This window comes from Triticum urartu, chromosome 7 (assembly GCF_003073215.2).
Source record: "Triticum urartu cultivar G1812 chromosome 7, Tu2.1, whole genome shotgun sequence".
Taxonomy (NCBI): Eukaryota; Viridiplantae; Streptophyta; class Magnoliopsida; order Poales; family Poaceae; genus Triticum; species Triticum urartu.
Window position 1 is genome coordinate 34,257,353 of NC_053028.1, and position 17,698 is coordinate 34,275,050.

At 45.0% G+C, this 17,698-nt stretch overlaps 1 pseudogene; it reads right to left on the bottom strand.

Moving 5' to 3' along the window:
• Positions 1–5,492: 5,492 nt before the first annotated feature.
• Positions 5,493–10,057, bottom strand: LOC125523386 (annotated as a pseudogene).
• Positions 10,058–17,698: the final 7,641 nt, after the last annotated feature.

Below are 17,698 nucleotides of genomic sequence, written 5' to 3' on the forward strand. Positions count from 1 at the left end.
GCGCATATAGCCTTTTTATGTTACATAGTTATGATATAAAATGATAAACTTGATCTAATGATCTTTGCATGAAAAAACCTTCACAAATTGGACTATCTCGACTGAGGTTGCATAGAGTTCAAAGGAGTGAGAAGAGGGTTTGAGGTTTTGAAAATGCAAAAAAATCAAAAACATCACCTTACCTTCATGTTAGAGTGACTAAGGAGGATCTGAAGTTATTTTTGCATTTAAAATTTTTAAACTTGTTTTATTGCTGACTTTGTATTAAAGGGTGTTTTTTCAAAAATAAATTAAATAATATGAATACTTATTCAAAAAAAGGTGAGACTTCGTATTGATCCTATATAGGTATAATATAAGCTAAGAAAATCTTTTTTGGGTGATTTTGAGAAGGTCGAAAAAAACTTGCTTAGAAATGGGGCAGTTTTCCCTTACTTTGGAGCCTGTTTGGACAACATTTTCAGTGACTATGAGTTGGACTTCACAAAAAGGGTTGGATTTATGAACTAAAGTGCATAGTAGTACATAAAACGATGCAACATCACAGAACAAACAAATGAACTCAAAAAATATTGGAGATAGGTTCAAATTTGAATGTCGGTTCAAATTTGAATTTTATTTCAAGTCAAATCAACATCATAGCACATAAGTTTTCACATGAAAGAACATAAGTTTTCACATCAAATGACAACAAACTTAAGTTTTCACATCAAATTTGAATGATTTCGACTCTATTTCTTTTGCTTCTTTCTACCACTCGATTTCTTCTGCTTTTTTCCACCGTTTGGTTCCACGGCGCATAGTTTGTTGATGCTGATGCTCTTGCTTTTTGGCCCCTTGCAAACTCCACTAGGCCCCCTCAACTTTTGCACCTGACCATGTCCCACTTCTTCAGTTTGCACTTCTGCAGATTGAGTAGATGGCACACATTGTTCAACTACTTCAGTTTGCAACTCAACACTTGGCAGCATAACCTCCAAACATGGCAACACAGTTGTCAAAGCAGATTCGCATGGCAGCACAACAGTTGCTTCATCTGCAACAGTTTCAGATTGCCCTAGCATCTGCAAAACAGATTCAGTATGCATAACATCGTCAAAAACAGAAACACTTAGCTCATGTTCAGTAGTAACAGTTTCAGTTAGCTCCATATCTTTGTCACCAAACATTATCTGCTTAGTGCTCTTCCGTCTATAGCCATTGAGTCTTGCTTTTTTCACTGGCCAGCATTGTTCAACAACAAGAGGTGGGGCTTTTTCTGCACGCTTCCTCCTAAAAAAATAAAGCATTTGACTTGGTTAGATACTAGAACAAGTAGCAAAATCAAAAACTTGCAAAAACAGTAACATAAACATACTTTGGCCTCTGAGGAGTGTAGATGCACTTGGATGAACCAATTCTGTGCCCAAGTACCTCACACAACTTGCACCTATTTTTGTTACCTTTTTGAGCCATTTTGGGCTTATCATTCTTTTCCTTTTCCTTTTTCCCCTTCTTACTACAACCACCTTTCTCAAACCAAGCTTTGAATCTGCTCTGTTTAGGCAACCAACCTTTCTTCTAGTGACAGGGGGACACAAGGTAAATTCTATTTCCACCTCAGGCCACTGAGATTGGCCAGTCAGTGCAGGAATTGGACTTGCATGTGCAGCTTTGAATTTTTGTACTGAATAATACTCATGAAAATATGGGTGCATATTTAACCTGGGTTTAGATGCCAAAAAAAGTATGGAATGCTCACATGGTTTTCCAGTGTGTTGCCACTCTTGGCAAGTGCACTCATGCAACTCAGTATTTACCACATGCCTCTTGCCACTCTTTGTATCTCTAACTTCAGCACCCCACAAGGAAGATTTCTCAACAGATAGATGTGAAAGATTTCTACTCCTGTTGACCACTTGTTGTACCACTGCTGGAAGCTTGTCCCCTTCCAAAATATTAGCAATTTTTCCTCTCAACTCCCACAAACGCATGATCATGATCCTTATTTGGTCCACCATGTCATGCACATGCAAGTCTTTCAAATCCTTCACTTTGTTGTTAAAACTTTCTGCCAAGTTGTTATTGATATGATCACATTTTATGGCAGTATTAAAACCTGATCTATACCACAACAGAGAATGGTGGGTGTTCAACCATGAAGCAAATTCATTATCACTACATGATGCCAATATCTTACCAAGGTGATAGGAATGTGTCTGTCTGGTGTAGGATCTTGCTGCTGGCCACATGCGCCCAAATTCATCTCCTCTGAATTTTTTTATCAGATTCATCCACATATGTCCAAAGCACTCTCTCTGCTCAGCATGGGGGAAAACATTTTTTACTGCATTTTCCAACCCTTTACATGCATCTGTGTGGATGGCTAAAGGAGAAACTGGCCCTATGCATCTTTTCAATTGCATCATGAACCATATCCATGATGCCTCTGTCTCTGATTGAAACATTCCTATTGCAATTGGGAACATCCAGTTGTGTCCATCTAGAGCATTGCATGCAGCCAACTGACCATTCCACTTTCCAGTCAAAAAAGATGAGTCTATGCTCAAATATGGACGACAACCTGCTTTGAATCCATCTATGCAAGGCTTCAAACACATAAAAAACTTGCTGAATAAAACCTTGCCATCCTCTGTTACCTCTGTATCTATCTCCACCACACTCCCAGGTGACCTCTTCTCCACCTCTGCTTTAAAACTATACAACATCCTAAATGTATTTTCCCAGTCACCATACAATGATTTCATGGCCCTGTGTTTTGCTTTCCACACTATGGTATATTGCAGCTGGATGGGGTACATCTTCTCCAAGTCAACTTTAAGCCTCTTTGCAGTAGTGTTTGGAGTCTTGGCTAAAATAGGAGTAATCTTCTCTGTAACCCAAAGCTGTGATGTCATCTTTGAAACTCTCTGTGAAGTGGTCATACATGTATGCTGGTGTGGTATTTGATTTACCCTTACTGTACTTCCATCAGGTTGTAGTCTGGCAGACAAGTACCATTTGCAAGGATTGCCACCACCATCATAACCTTTGCACCGAGCATAAAATTTCTTTCGATCAGTCCACATAGTCTTGGCATCAAACTCTTTTTTCACTACATAGGTCCTGAAAGACATCCTAAACTCCTTCATGCTTGGCCACAACTTTCCCACCTGAATAACTGGGTTCTCTTTGTCATACAAACAAACCAGCTCATTATCATCTGCATCATCCACATCATCTGCAGCCTCTCTCATCAGCTGTTCTTAATTCTCATTTGCATTTCTAGGGCCTGTGTTACCTTCAGCAGGCAAAGAACTGTCATCCTTCTCCTTATCTTTGTCATCAACTTGAATGCCAAACATTTCGGCCATATCAATGTCAGATATTGGTGTAATGACCAAATCTATTTTTTCATTCAACTCTACTACATTCCAGTCAACAACAATCTTCCTAGCACCATGGGTTCCCTCCTCTCCATCTGCATCAATCCCTGTATCTTCAGCTACTACAGTCGGTTCAGTCAACAATGCCAACATCTTCTTTTGTGAAACCCACTCATCATCTTCCATCTGTGCAGCCCTCTTTGATTGCACATAACCAACTCTGGAATGAGTTTGCAGATCAATTAGCTCTGCATAAAATGTTACTTGTTTGCTTGCCTACCCTTCTTGCTGATCAATTTCAGCAACCATGGATTCTCCATCTTCAATTCTCACATATTCACCATTATAGTTATCGAAACGTTGCAGAGATACCTCTTGTTCTGGACCCCAAACAATAGTCTCCCCAATTCTCTTCACCAAATTGCCCACGGCCTTCTCCTTCATGCTCTCCAATTCCGGGGGATCAACATCTGCAAATTCGACATCCAACCTCACGGTGGTATCTCTATCAATGTCTTGGACACTGCCATCACTGAGCTTGGCTTTACAGGGAAAAAATTCCACTATAATTGCGAATGTGGTGGCAGAACCTGAACCTCCCCTGTTTTGTCAATGGCAGGCAGCGGCGACAGTCACTACCAAATCGAGTTCGATTCTAAATTGCCAAGAAAAGAGGGTGGCATTACCGATTTGAAGCACTGTCTCCTCGCTCCATCTCATCCAGCCCTCGCTCCATCTCCTATCCAATCGAGATTCTAAAACGCCAAGAAACAGGGGCAGCATGAGGCCACAGATTTATCCAAAATTCAGTGGAATGGGAGTAGTGTTTGGAAAATACTCACTCGCAATAGCCGCTGCAGAGATAGGCGCTCCACCACCGGGCCGCGGAGAAGAAACAACCCCCGGATCCAATGGAGCCCGATTCTAAATCGCCAAGAAACAGAGGGCAGCATGAGGCCACATATCCCCCAAAATTCTGGGGAGTGGGACTAGGGTTTCGGGCTCACCTCGCAATAGCTCTGCCGCTGCCGAAAAATGCGCTCCACCACCGCGGAGAAGAAACCGCTGCCGGAGAAGATGCTTATGGCGGCGCTGCTCGCCCAGTCCAGCACGGGCGAGTCGAGCACGGTCACACAGTCCCAGGTCGAGTCGTGGACGGTTGACTCTTGTCTACGTGGCCATAGGTGGACCCTACCAGTCAAAGCACATAACCCCCAGTGTCCTAACCAAACCTCAGCCTAACTAACAGCCAACTAGCCGCGTAAATGGTGTGTCGCATGGGAGCTATTTTTTCCAACGCAGATGTCGCATGAGAGCTATTACAGCCAACGACGTCGCATAAGAGACAGTTCACACCAACGACGTCGCATGGGAGCTATTTGCCCGTCGCCTCGAGGGATTTCGGCTCTCATGAGCAGGGCCGGTCAAGAAATTTCGGGGGCCCGGGGCAAGGTAACACAGAGGGGCCCTGACACCACATAAACATATGAGTATTCATATTACTGTTTTTTGCAAAAAAAAAACTCAGTACACTATAATCTATGTTGCATTGAGTATTCATATTACTATTTTTTGCAAAAAAAAACTCAGTACACTATAATCTAAATGTTGCATTCTGATCTAGAGTATGAAAAAACGAGATCATAAACATTGAAGGTAAAAGTTGTTCGCTCTTGTCCATCGAAACTTATATTTGGAATATTAGGTAAATGCGGTACACTTTCGTATCCACTCAAATTATTATCATCCTTAATTTTTCACAGGTTGTTTTTAACAGTAACTAAAGCTAATTATTCAGAATTACAAGCAGTTGCATCTGTTCTAAAAAAGTGGCAATAGCTCATTTCTATGACTCCATCAAGTCATTAGCAGATGGATACATTCTAGATGACATCTTGGTAAATTAAGAGCAGTCTTGTTAGTTACTGGAGCAAGGCATGGAATTAGTCTCTCATTTTGCACCTATTTCAGCTCTGCTTTACAGCTATGTTTAAAACCCTATCAGGCCATGTTGGTTTAACTAGGTTTAGTAATTTTCCCTGTCAATAAAACAAGAAAGATATATTACATGGGAGATGGAATTGTCAGTGTAAGGTTCAAACTATTACTTACTTGCTGAGTCAAGGATGCCAAACTGCTAGTTCTCTGACTCCAAAACTAATAACCAAACGACAAGTGCTCTTTATAAGAGATTGAATCACAGTTTCGTCGTCAAGGGAAGCACATAACAAAGTAGCACGATATCTACTGCCGAATCGAACATACAAATATCCCAGCACCTTGAACTCTTAAATGTGTGCTTGGAATAGGCTCGACATTTTATAATTCAGGGCACATACCGGAGTATGTCGGAACTGCGTGCTAGTAATTACTATGGAGTTTTTATTCAGATGGATGTGGGCTCAACCGACTCGATCGAGCGGCCTAAATCTTCATTCACGCCTCCGCTTTCTTTACGCCAGCATCAGTTCTTATCTTCGTTGGCAGCAAGGGCCACCGCAGTGTGCTAGATCGGCAGTGAGAGGAAATGGCAGCCCTGCTTGAGGCAGAACAACAGGCAGGCTGCCAAAATAGAAAATAAAGTTAGTCTCCCTGTTTTGCTTCTTTGGTCTTAGCTGTTTAAGCTTTTGAGACATGCTCACATATTGCTGGTTGTTCGGTTTCATTATGATTAATGGAGCCGGGGGTGACTCCCTGTTTGTCTAAAAATATATTATCATTTGGGCAAAAAAGAAGAATTATGAGGAAAGGACATGAAAAGGACGTTTCTCAAAAAAGAAAACTCATCAACAAAGTGAAGAGCAGAAAAATATGTGGTACTACCAATGGCAGAATATGTTGCAAACGCAAAATTAATAGGAATAATTATATAACATATATAATTATATATATGGCAGGGCACATGCCTTTTGTACTATGTGAGCAAGCTTCGTCTTGTCCTCTTCTGCTTATAACCACGGCTTCAGGTAAAGGCAGGCCGGAATTTTTAATTCTTGGAGATTTGTGAGCTGCTCTATGCTACTCCCTCCGTCCGGAATTAATACGTCTAGATACATCCATTTTCATGACAAGTAATTCGGGGCGGAGGGAGTATTTGGCAAAGTTGTGATAGCAGAGTAGTTTGAAATTACAGTTGGACGAAGGGAGTACAGCGGCTGTGTCGGCCTGGGATGGAGCCGATATAAAGCAAGGGGACGGGACAGAGTGAGAAAGACGCGGGCTGCGGGTGGGGTTTTGCATCTAGTTCTACGTGGCAGAGGTCCGAACTACCACAAACCTCCACTAGCTTTGCATCCGGTTTGCGGCAGACGCGCGGAGTCAAGGAAGCCAAACAACTAGCTCTCTCACTCCAGGACTAACCAAAAAATAAGCGCTCTTTGTGAGAGATTGAATCTTTTTTTATTGTCAGGGGAAGGAGATAACAAAATGGCTTGCATTAAATCAGACACACCAAATGTCAACGGAGATGCTTGAACGAACCTGTTCGTGGACGACAGTAGAGATGCCGCCCGTCCAAATCGGTGCTCCAAATGTTCGCCCTAGGTCGGATTTACTTCATTTGACATGCGTATGTAGATCAATAGCAATCTAGCATATATATAAATAGATGCAATCACAACCAAAAAAGCATCGGATGTTCAATAAGTTTCTACATCCGACCGATCCCAAAAGATGGCTGTCCAATTGTCTATCCAAAATATATCAATATTTTTCCTCCCACACCATTTGTTAGTGCCAAAGTATTCACTCCTCGGCTAGATAATCTGAAGCGCCCCCGTAGTGCTTCAAGATGCTAGCACGATACACTTGCAATGTGATCTTAAATTCATAAATGTAAAATCTAATTCCTTGGCTTGGTCAAACACTTGTCTTCATGCAATTTTTTGGGGTTCACCTTTCAATCCCTTTGTTGCAACCTGCTGGAACTTCTCTTGAGATAAGCTAGTTAATGCATTAGTTCATTGAGATATGCTGATATTAATTATCAAAATCCACCAAGAGGATTAGATGCACTTCCAATTTTCATTACCCGGTTTTGAGAAAGACAACGAGTGTTATACAATTGCAAGAAAAGTAAAATTGGGATCATTGGTATATGACAGACAGAACAAACATCAACATCACATTCCACCACACCAAGGATAAACTACATTATAAAACTAGAAGATAGTAGGCGATTGGTTTTTGAGCCAATTTGAGCTTCTCACCCCACAAATGTTGATGGGCATATTAATCAAGAGTCGGGGACATGAACTGAAATAACGGATATTAAACAAAACAAAAATTTGTTACCTGATGGTCATTATTTTTTGAGAACATAAAATAATTTTGAAATTCCGTTCGTGCCCTCGGGGCTTGTATTAACGAATGAAACCAAAATAACTTAGGGCCTCTTTGGTTGTAGGACTTTTATAAGAATATTGGAGGATTTTTTTTCTTGAAATGCCTTTGAATTATGGGATGTGACTACTAAATTCCTACAAAATCCATTGGTATGCCCCCGATTCTATGTGAGACTCGACATGAGCTCAAAAGCTCATTTTATTTTGATGTAGAGAAGTGCAATATACTTACATTTTCTCCCTGTACTCTCTCTCCCCGGTCCTCCAATATTCATGTGTTTATTTCTTATGCACCGTCCAAAGGCCACAAATTAATGTGTTTTGAAATCACATTAAAATTTATAGTGCATCACATCTCAATTTACTTTTTCCATATTCCTATGTTTTTCAAATTCCTGCAATCCAAACAAGTCGTTGAAGGGTCTCTAATCAATGTGATGGCATGATAATGATATTCTTACTACTGTTATAATTATTATTAATTTCTTGAGAGGAGTTCATATGATGGTACTACTATTCTTTTGCTTCTATTGCTTGTGAAAAACAGATGGAAAAAAGGAATTGCTGGCAGACAAAATTTCAAAATATAATTGCCAATCGTGATGTGAACCAACGTTAGTTATGTTCACTTATGCAAAGAAATGAACCAAAATGTTGGTTCTACGAAATTTGGTCCTTGATGTGTCATAAGTTGATTGTTAAGAAACTTGGAATGATCGAGTTTCTTTAAAAATCGAAGAACCAACCCGGCCGGTTCAGTCTAGTTTGAGCTTCACCCTCTAACTTGCTTTACATAGTATATATTTGCATGTTAAAATAGTTATTGACCTAAAACATTTTATTACTCATCGTCTCACTTAGTATTTGCATCGTGTATTTATTTCCTGTTTCTAGATTTGTGGCTTCAGTTTGTTTCTGCAGCTATTTCTGGTAACCTTATTGAAGGGCGATAGTAGTAAGCTATTTTGATGTGATCACTCGGGTGCAAATGGTGCTAAGTCATGCTTAACCATGGCCCCCATGGTTCGAACCGTGTGTTTGCGGTCATCAAGATAATTTTCTTGGTCCGTTGCGGGAGGCACCGGGCACAAAACTAATTTTGGTTGTAGAAAATGGTACAGAGAAGATTAATAGGAGTAATCCTTATTAGTATCATAGATAGAAAGGGACGAGATGGCTTCCCCGTAGAGAGTGATGAGCTCCTGGAGCTCGGTCTGTGACCGTGGATATCCGGACTCAACGTTCCATCTTGGATCGAGGTCCTGGCCACCGGTGCCAATTAGGAAGAAGGACTTGGAGAGGAGCTCGCGGACTTTGGCGTCGCCACCCAGCTTGGCCTCCATCTGGGACCTTGTCGCCTTGAAGTGCTCAAGCTGCTTCGGCAACGAGATGGACCGCTCTCCATTCTGCATGCATCTCTCATTTCAAATGTTGGTAATTTCGCACAAGTGCAGATTTAGTGTGCAATGAGTTGACTTACAGTGGATATTTTGAAACCGGAACCCGCTGAGGCGTAGTTGGCTCCCCACATGTTGAGCCCACCGTTCAACGACATGTAAGCTGGAGGGCTCTGCTGGAAGCCGATAGATGTTGCTGGACACCATGAAACGAAACAGCCCATCAATCATGGATGATCGACGAGTAGCCGTATGATATGTTAATGCAGAGGCCTGTGATATCCTCCTTTTTCTAGAAAAAGGGTGTATCATGGGTTTGTCACGCACGTACCGACGGTGTCAGCTGAACCTGCCGCTGCTAGATTGGGAGACTTGAGGGGGGTGCCCCTCATTCGTTTCGACATTGGGCAAGTATGCGTTGTTGCCGACGTCCAACACCCCGTCTCCGAACACGAACATGGCCGGTGGAGGCACAGGCTTCGCCGGCTTTACCTCATCGTCTGTTTTCACCAGCACATGCATTATATTATACTATTTCATCGCAAACCCGATACCCAACAAACAAATCCAAAATTAAAGAGAACTTCAAAAAGATCAAATTAAACAATACGTACGGCAGAATGTCTTGCAGTCAGGGCAGAGGACGATGCACTGCTGGGGGCAGCGGCCGGGACAGGTGCTCGTGCACCCCGGCCGCTTCCCATCGGTATCCTTGCTGGTCACGTTCCTAGGGGGGACGGCCTCCCCATCCCCCTCGTTGCCGTCCGGGGAGCCCGGAGACGGGTATATGAGCCCGGGGATGGATACGAATCCGGGGAGCTTGGGGACGACGGGTATTGCGCCGACGTCGACATCGCCAGCAGGCAGAGGATGCCCACCACGAGCACACTGACACGCACCGTCATTGCTGCTGCCAACTGGTTCAAGCTAATCGATGGAAAGACTACGTAAGTTGTTGTTGCTGGCCGTTGTGATCGAGGGCCTCAAGGATATCCTTATATGGTATGGTTAGTCACCACAGCAAGTTGGGTTAATGGCGAGCGTTGACCCTGATTGCCATACTAGCAACGTAAGTAGCCGAACTGTCATATGAAGGGCGACAAGTATCAAGCAAGATTTAGTCAAGATGCTCTTGGAATACAAGTATAGAACAGATCAAGTCGGCAACTCATAAGATTCTCCGGTGCAGTCGGGGCCGGTGCCTCGGGGTCAGGATTATATACTTCAATAGGTATAATGCAACTGCAGCTGGGGAGATAGACAGTAGGCTGTGCGCGTGATCGGGCTGACGGCAGACCTACGCGTGCATGCTTCATATTAGAAACTACGGAATGCAGGAGACTAAGTCAAGGCCTTACAAGTCAAATCTTGAGATGATATGCCTCCTCACGTGCTCATGCTTGAAAATCTGAAATCTTCAAAACTAAGTGGGTCGCCACAAAAGTCAGAGCGCGCAATTTTTGTATTTTTTTTAACACGTCAGAGCTCACAACAATGACTTACCTAGTAGCCATGGAGGGCGTCTTAGCGATTGGATTTCAATGGAATCCAATTTTGTTGATGATCTCGATTTGTGGCTGGGTGCATATCTCGTTTATATTTGCATAGGTTTTGGTTTTGCTGCCTCAGTAAAAATCGATAAATCTTATTTGAGAAAAAAAACTACACCCACCTTCGGTCCTGGAAATACAAGGGCATGTGCAACGGTAGAGAAATGCTTCCGACTAGCCGACATAAGGAATACTCAGCAAACCATTTGTCGAGATGATATTGGCCTTCGCCGAGTTCTCATTGCACTCGGCGAAGAAGCTGTTTCCAGCATCGGGGAAGCGGGCGACGTGCATGGCCATTTGCACGCAAGTGTGCCCATTGGCGCTGCCGATCTGCCACCGATGGACCAGAGGGCGGAGCGCGTGGGGGCCTCCACCCATGTGGCGGCACCCACTCGGCAAGATGGAGATGCGGCGACTGCGGAGGTGGTGGCGTTTGGGCCGCACTCGCCGCGCACGAGCCCGGCTTGTGAGGGCCTGGCCCTTATCGAGGGGGCGCTAGACCGTGGCGGTGCGAGGAGCGAAGCCCACCACAGCCCGGGGCCTTGGCCATGGCCGGTCAACCAGATGCGGCCCAGGATGAGGGTCGTGATCTTGTGGTGCGGGGCGAGCCAGTGGACGGACCGACGGATCCACTTCTCTCGTTCCTCATAAGCTGCTCCTCCCCCCCGGCGGCGGCCCTGCTGGCAAACCCGGTGGCCGCCTGCGAGCTGGAAGGACGGCCGGCAGTGAAGCCCTCCAAGAGAAGTAGCGGCCGGCTGGCGGCTAAACCAACTGCGGGGTGGTCTACTATGGACAAGGTCCAAATGGTGCTGCTGAAGAAGAGTGACATCTGGGCGGGGGACGCGCCACAGGTGGCAGCGTTGAAGGCTGAGCTCCAGAGGTACATGGAGATGTACAAGAAGCCACTGCCTGGGAAATTTATCGCCGCGGTTGAAGCCCTGCTCGATGCTTCTAGCGGCCAGAGAGCGGCGTGGAAGTCAGGGCCGGTTGTCTGTACCTGAATGTTGTCTATCAGAGTTCTGCTCATTGCGTGCCCTGGTTAGTTTCCTATGTTAGAGCTGCTAATGTGCTTGGCTGTTAGGTGTTGGGAGGGGTGTTGGAGTCAAGGATCTGTTTCCTTTGGGATGACTAGTCATCGATTGTACTCTGTGCGTTGGATTGCTTGTTCTGTACCCGAGTTGGCCCAGTTTGTTTTATGGATTGTTCTTTCTTGATTGGAATGTGAGGGGCCTAAGCAACCCAGCGAAGAGAAGGGCGATTTAGATTTTTGATGCTGAGCTTAAGTGTAGTGTTGTCTGTCTTCAAGAGACGAAGATCAGTGTCATGGCTCGAAGCATTGTGGTGGACACACTGGGGCTGCGCTTCGCCGATAACTTCATCTCACTACCGGCTGTTGGCTCAAGGGGGGGGGGGTATTCTCATTGCATGCTCCGACGACTACGAGATTGCGGCAGAGCCCCTAGCGGCCGGTGAATTCTCGATCTCTAGGACAATTAGGAGAAGGGCTGATGGAGTTTGCTGGTCGATTACCGGCGTTTATGGGCCACAATTGGAGGCGGACAAGGTCTGCTTCATTGATGAGCTGAAGAGAATCAAGCATCATATGCTGCCGCAATGAATGATGATGGGAGACTTCAATATGATCACCCGAGCAAGTGACAAAAGCAACAACAACATCAACAGGTGGATGATGGGCAGGTTTAGAGCAGCCATTGATGACTTGGAATTGATTGAGTTTCCGCTGTTTGGGAGAAGATTTACTTGGTCCAGCGAGCGCGAGAATGTAACCCTCACCAAGATCGACCGGGTCATAGTGTCCGGCGAGTGGGAAGCGGCGTATCCCCACTATCAACTGTCTCCTGCCTCAACAAATATATGAGACCATTACCCGCTTGTGCTCAAACGAATGGATGCAGCCCCTCACAAAGCATTCCGTTTTGAGAACCACTAGCTAAATTGCCCAGACTTTGAAGACATTGTGGCTCATGCATGGGCAAAAGAGGTCAAGTCCAGAGACCCAATCACGGCACTACACACCAAAATGTCAAGGACAACAAAGTGTTGGGGAACGTAGCAGAATTTTAAAATTTTCTACACATCACCAAGATCAATCTATGGAGTCATCTAGCAACGAGGGAGAGAGGAGTGCATCTACATACCCTTGTAGATCACGAGCGGAAGCGTTCAAGAGAACGGGGTTGATGGAGTCGTACTCGACGTGATTCAAATCACCGATGACCTAGTGCCGAACGGACGGCACCTCCGCGTTTTCAACACACGTACGGTTGGGAGACGTCTCCTCCTTCTTGATCCAGCAAGGGGGAAGGAGAGGTTGATGAAGATCCAGCAGCACGACGGCGTGGTGGTGGAAGCAACGGTGATCTCGGCAGGGCTTCGCCAAGCGCTGGGAGATGGAGGAGTGTCACAGGAGGGAGAGGGAGAGGCCAGGGGCTTGGGTGCGCAGCCCTCCCTCCCCCACTATATATAGGTTGCCTAGGGGGGGGGCGCCGTCCCTAGGAGATCCAATCTCCTAGGGGGGGCGGCGGCCAAGGGGGTGCCTTGCCCCCCAAGGGAAGGGTGGCGCCCCCACCCCTAGGGTTCCTAACCCTAGGCGCAGGGGGAGGCCCAAGGGGGGCCACACCAGCCCACTAGGGGCTGGTTCCCCACCCACTTCAGCCCATGGGTCCCTCCGGGATAGGTGGCCCCACCCGGTGGACCCCCGGGACCCTTCCGGTGGTCCCGGTACAATACCGGTGACCCCGAAACCTTCCTGATGGCCGAAACTGGACTTCATATATATAAATCTTTACCTCCGGACCATTCCGGAACTCCTCGTGGCGTCCGGGATCTCATCCGGGACTCCGAACAACTTTCGGGTTACCGTGTGCTAATATCTCTACAACCCTAGCGTCATCGAACCTTAAGTGTGTAGACCCTACGGGTTCGGGAGACATGCAGACATGACCGAGAAGCCTCTCCGGTCAATAACCAACAGCGGGATCTGGATACCATGTTGCCTCCCACAAGCCCCATGATGATCTCATCGGATGAACCATGATGTCGAGGATTCAATCAATCCGTATACAATTCCCTTTGTCAATCGGTACGTTACTTGCCCAAGACTCGATCGTCGGTATCCCAATACCTTGTTCAGTCTCGTTACCGGCAAGTCACTTTACTCATACCGTAATGCATGATCCCGTGATCAATCACTTGATCACTTTGAGATCATTATGATGATGCATTACTGAGTGGGCCTAGAGATACCTCTCCGTCATACGGAGTGACAAATCCCAGTCTCGATTCGTGCCAACCCAACAGACACTTTCGGAGATACCTGTGATGTACCTTTATAGTCACCCAGTTACATTGTGACGTTTGGCACACCCAAGGCACTCCTACGGTATCCGAGACTTGCACAATCTCATGGTCTAAGGAAATGATACTTGACATTCAGAAAAGCTACAGCAAACGAACTACACGATCTTTGAGCTAAGCTTAGGATTGGGTCTTGTCCATCACATCATTCTCCTAATGATGTGATCCCATTATCAATGACATCTAATGTCCATAGTCAGGAAACCATGACTATCCTTTGATCAACGAGCTAGTCAACTAGAGGCTCACTAGGGACGTGTTGTGGTCTATGTATTCACACATGTATTACGATTTCCGGATAACACAATTATAGCATGAACAATAGACAATTATCAGGACAAAGAAATATAATAATAACCATTTTATTATTGCCTCTAGGGCATATTTCCAACAGTCTCCCACTTGCACTAGAGTCAATATTCTAGTTACATTGTGATGAATCGAACACCCATGCAGTTCTGGTGTTGATCATGTTTTTCTCTAGGGAGAGGTTTAGTCAACGGATCTGCTACATTCAGGTCCGTATGTACTTTACAAATCTCTATGTCTCCATTTTGAACACTTTCACGAATGGAGTTGAAGCGACGCTTGATATGCCTGGTCTTCCTGTGAAACCTGAGCTCCTTGGCAAGGGCAATAGCTCCAGTGTTGTCACAGAAGAGAGTCATTGGACCCGACGCATTGGGTATGACTCCTAGGTCGGTAATGAACTCCTTCACCCAGACTGCTTCTTGTGCTGCCTTCGAGGCTGCCATGTACTCCGCTTCACATGTAGATCCCGCCACAACGCTTTGCTTGCAACTGCACCAGCTTACTGCCCCACCATTCAAAATATACACGTATCCGGTTTGTGACTTAGAGTCATCCAGATCTGTGTCGAAGCTAGCATCGACGTAACCCTTGACGACGAGCTCTTCGTCACCTCCATAAACGAGAAACATTTCCTTAGTCCTTTTCAGGTACTTCAGGATATTCTTGACCGCTGTCCAGTGTTCCATGCCGGGATTACTTTGGTACCTTCCTACCAAACTTACAGCAAGGTTTACATCAGGTCTGGTACACAGCATAGCATACATGATAGACCCTATGGCCGAGGCATAGGGGACGACACTCATCTTTTCTCTATCTTCTGCCGTGGTCGGGCATTGAGCCGTGCTCAATCTCGTACCTTGCAATACAGGCAAGAACCCGTTCTTTGACTGATCCATTTTGAACTTCTTCAATATCTTGTCAAGGTACGTACTCTGTGAAAGACCAATGAGGCATCTCAATCTATCTCTATAGATCTTGATGCCTAATATATAAGCAGCTTCTCCAAGGTCCTTCATTGAAAAACACTTGTTCAAGTAGGCCTTTATGCTTTCCAAGAATTCTATATCATTTCCCATCAACAGTATGTCATCCACATACAATATGAGAAATGCTACAGAGCTCCCACTCACTTTTTTGTAAATGCAGGCTTCTCCATAAGTCTGCATAAACCCAAACGCTTTGATCATCTCATCAAAGCGAATGTTCCAACTCCGAGATGCTTGCACCAGCCCATAAATCGAGCGTTGGAGCTTGCACACCTTGTCAGCATTCTTAGGATCGACAAAACCTTCCGGCTGCATCATATACAATTTTTCCTTAAGGAAACCATTAAGGAAGGCCGTTTTGATGTCCATTTGCCATATCTCATAATCATAGAATGCGGCAATTGCTAACATGATTCAGACGGACTTCAGCTTCGCTACGGGTGAGAAAGTCTCATCGTAGTCAACCCCTTGAACTTGTCGATTACCCTTAGCGACAAGCCGAGCTTTATAGATGGTCACATTACCATCCGCGTCTGTCTTCTTCTTAAAGATCCATTTATTTTCTATGGCTCGCCAATCAACAGGCAAGTCAGTCAAAGTCCATACTTCGTTTTCATACATGGATCCTATCTCGGATTTCATGGCTTCCAGCCATTTGTCGGAATCTGGGCCCGCCATCGCTTCTTCATAGTTCGAAGGTTCACCGTTGTCTAACAACATGATTTCCAAGACAGGGTTGCCGTACCACTCTGGTGCGGAACGTGTCCTTGTGGACCTACGAAGTTCAGTAGCAACTTGATCTGAAGTTTCATGATCATCATCATAAACTTCCTCTCTAGTCGGTGCAGGCACCTCAGGAACATTTTCTTGAGTTGCGCCACTTACCGGTTCAAGAGGTAATACTTCATCAAGTTCTACCTTCCTCCCACTTATTTCTTTCGAGAGAAACTCTTTCTCTAGAAAGGACCCATTCTTGGCAACAAAGATCTTGCCTTCGGATCTGAGGTAGAAGGTATACCCAACAGTTTCTTTAGGGTATCCTATGAAGACGCATTTTTCCGACTTGGGTTTGAGCTTTTCAGATTGAAGTTTCTTGACATAAGCATCGCATCCCCAAACTTTTAGAAACGACAACTTAGGTTTCTTCCCAAACCATAATTCATACGGTGTCGTCTCAACGGATTTTGACGGAGCCCTATTTAAAGTGAATGCGGCAGTCTCTAAAGCATAGCCCCAAAATGATAGCGGTAAATCGGTAAGAGACATCATAGATCGCACCATATCTAATAGAGTGCGATTATGACGTTCGGACACACCATTATGCTGAGGTGTTCCAGGCGGCGTTAGTTGTGAAACTATTCCACATTTTCTTAAGTGTGTGCCAAATTCGTGACTCAAGTATTCTCCCCCACGATCTGATCGCAAGAACTTGATTTTCCTGTCACGTTGATTCTCAACCTCACTCTGAAATTCCTTGAACTTTTCAAAGGTCTCAGACTTGTGTTTCATTAAGTAGACATACCCATATCTACTCAAGTCATCAGTGAGGGTGAGAACATAACGATAGCCACCGCGAGCCTCAACACTCATTGGACCGCACACATCAGTATGTATGATTTCCAATAAGTTGGTTGGTCGCTCCATTGTTCCTGAGAACGGAGTCTTGGTCATTTTACCCATGAGGCATGGTTCGCATGTGTCAAATGATTCGTAATCAAGAGACTCTAAAAGTCCATCTGCATGGAGCTTCTTCATGCGTTTGACACCTATGTGACCAAGGCGGCAGTGCCACAAGTATGTGGGACTATCATTATCAACCTTACATCTTTTGGTATTCACACTATGAATATGGGTAGCATTACGCTCGAGATTCATTAAGAATAAACCATTCACCATCGGAGCATGAGCATAAACATATCTCTCATATAAATAGAACAACCATTATTCTCGGATTTAAATGAGTAGCCATCTCGAATTATACGAGATCCTAATACAATGTTCATGCTCAAAGCTGGCACTAAATAACAATTATTGAGGTTTAAAACTAATCCCGTAGGTAAATGTAGAGGTAGCGTGCCGACGGTGATCACATCGACCTTGGAACCATTCCCGACGTGCATCGTCACCTCGTCCTTCGCCAGTCTCCGCTTATTCCGCAGCTCCCGCTTTGAGTTACAAATGTGAGCAACGACACCGGTATCAAATACCCAGGAGCTACTACGAGTACTGGTAAGGTACACATCAATTACATGTATATCACATATACCTTTCGTGATGCCGGCCTTCTTGTCCGCTAAGTATTTGGGGCAGTTCCGCTTCCAGTGACCACTTCCCTTGCAATAAAAACACTCAGTCTTGGGCTTG